This window comes from Meriones unguiculatus, assembly GCF_030254825.1.
Source record: "Meriones unguiculatus strain TT.TT164.6M chromosome Y unlocalized genomic scaffold, Bangor_MerUng_6.1 ChrY_unordered_Scaffold_23, whole genome shotgun sequence".
Lineage (NCBI taxonomy): Eukaryota > Metazoa > Chordata > Mammalia > Rodentia > Muridae > Meriones > Meriones unguiculatus.
Window position 1 is genome coordinate 34,709,380 of NW_026843709.1, and position 2,607 is coordinate 34,711,986.

General features: G+C 39.3%; 1 non-coding gene across 1 annotated transcript; it reads right to left on the reverse strand.

Moving 5' to 3' along the window:
• Positions 1–2,266: 2,266 nt before the first annotated feature.
• LOC132651596 (U6 spliceosomal RNA) lies at positions 2,267–2,371 on the reverse strand. The gene has a single exon (XR_009589183.1). It is a non-coding gene; the product is annotated as a U6 spliceosomal RNA (small nuclear RNA).
• Positions 2,372–2,607: the final 236 nt, after the last annotated feature.

Here is a 2,607-nt window from a genome sequence, read left to right on the forward strand (position 1 = left end):
ATTTAATGCAATTCCCATCAACTTACCAACACAATTGTTTACAGACCTGGAAAGAAAAATTCTCAACTTCATATGGAATAACGAGAAACGCAAAATTTCTAAAACAATCCTCTACAATAAAAGATCTTATGTAGGTATCTCCATCCCTGATCTTAAGCTGTACTATTGAGCAACAATTATAAAAACTGCATGGTACTGGCATAGAAACAGACAGAGGACCCAGAAATAAACCCACACACTTATGAACACCTGATCTTTGACAAAGATACCAAAATCATACAATGGAAAAAAAGCATCTTCAACAAATGGTGCTGGTCTAATAGATGTCTACATGCAAAAAAATAAAAAGAGATCCATACTTATCACCCTGCACAAAACTGAAGTCCAAGTGGATCAAAGACCTCAACATAAAACCGGACACATTTAATCGATTAGAACAAATGTGGTGAAGAGCCTTGAACTCATTGGCACAGGAGACAGCTTCCTGAACAGAACACCAACAGCACAGGCTCTCAAAGCAACAATCAATAAATAGGACCTCATGAAATTGAAAAGCTTCTATAAAGTAACGGACACCATCATCAACACAAAATGACTGCCTATAACTGGGAAAGAATCTTCACCAACCCTTTATCTGACAGAGGGCTAAATTCCAGTATATTTAAAGAACTAAAGAAGCTGAAAAGTAATCCAGTTCAAAAATGGGGAACAGCGCTAAACAGAGAACTCTCTGTAGAGGAATATCAAATGGCAGAGAAACACTTAAAGAAATGCTCAACATCATTAGCCATTAGGAAAATGCAAATCAAAACGACCTTGAGATTTTACCTTACACCCATCAGAATGGCCAAGATGAAAAACTCAAGTGACAACACATGATGGAGAGGTTGTGGAGAAAGGGGAACCCTCCTCCACTGCTGGTGGGAATTTCAACTTGTACAAGCACTCTGGAAATCAATCTGGCACTTTCTCAGACAACTAGGAATAACGTTTCCTCAAGATCCAGCCATACCACTCCTCGGCATATAAAGTACACAATATGATTCAAGTACACAATAAGAACATTTGCTCAACCATGTTCATAACACCTTTCTTTGTAATAGCCAGAAGCTGGAAACAGCCCAGATACCCCTCAACTGAAGAATGGATGCAGAAATTGTGGTACATCTACACAATGGAGTACTACTCTGTAATGAAAAATAAGGAAATCATGAAATTTGCATGTAAATGGTGGGACCTGGAAAGGATCATCCAGAGTGAGCTCTTTCAGAAACAGAAAGACACACATGGTATATACTCACTCATATAGACATATAACATAGGATAAACCTACTAAAACCTGTACATCTAAAAATCTAAGAGAGAGGACCCTGACTAAAACACTCAATCCCCATCCCAAAAAGGCAAAGATGATAGACATAAGAAGAAGAAGAAAACAGGAAACAACCTAGGAACCTGCCACAGAGAGCCTCTGAAAGGCTATGCCCTGCAGAATATCAAAGCATATACTGAGACTTATGGCCAACTGTTGGGCAAAGTGCAGGAAATCTTTATAAGAAGTGGGAAATAGTAAAATTTGAAGAGGACAGGAACCTCTCAAGGAGAGCAAAAAACCAGAAAATTTGAACACAGGGGTCTTCCCAGAGACTCTTACTCCAACCAAGTACCATGGATGGAGATAACCTAGAACCCCTGCACAGATGTGGTCCATGGAAGTGTAGTGTCCAAGTAGGTTACATAGCAATGGGAAGATGGACTGCCTCTGACAGAATCTGATATGCCTGTTCTTTGATTACCTCCCCCTGAGGGGAGAGCAGCCTTACCAGGCCACAGAAGAAGACAACGCAGCCCTTCCTGATGTGATCTGATAGACTAAGATCAGAAGGAAGGAGAGGAGGACCTCCCCTATCAGTGGACTTGGGGAGGGTTATGCGTGAAGAAGGGGTAGGGAGGGAAAGAGTGGGAGGAGAGAAGGGAAGGGCTTATGGGGGAATACAAAGTGAATAAACTGTAATCAATACATAAAAAAATGTGGAAAAAATATGTTCTGGGCCTTGGAGGAGGGAATCTTGGACGGTCTATGTCAGAAATTCTTTTTGGATTTAACATTTTCTTTCACTGTATCTTCCACATCTGAGATTCTTTCTTCCATCTCTTATAGTCTATTGTTTATGGTTACCTCTGTAGTTCCTGTTTTCTGCCCTAAATTATTTCTCTCCACAATTTCCTCCAATTGTGTTTTTGTTAATTTCTCCAAAAAAAAAAGAAAAATGACAAACTTTTCATGAATTTGTGTGTCATCCTAGTGGAGAAGCCATGCTAATACTCTCTGTATCGTTTCAATTTTAGTATATGCAATGCCCAAGTGAGCACCGCATATTTCTTTCAAGTGGTCATTAATAAAGTCACCTGTTCTTGACTTGTGTGTTTCACATTATCACAGATTCCATTATTATTTGTCAAATTCACAGATATGTCCTCAGTCAATGAATTATTTTCTGTGAAAATCCTCCCTACCCAAAGCAAATCTTTGAACAAAAAGCATGTAATTGAGACATCGCTTATATTTTTACAGAGACCTTCCAGTATGTCACATCAGGAAGCACT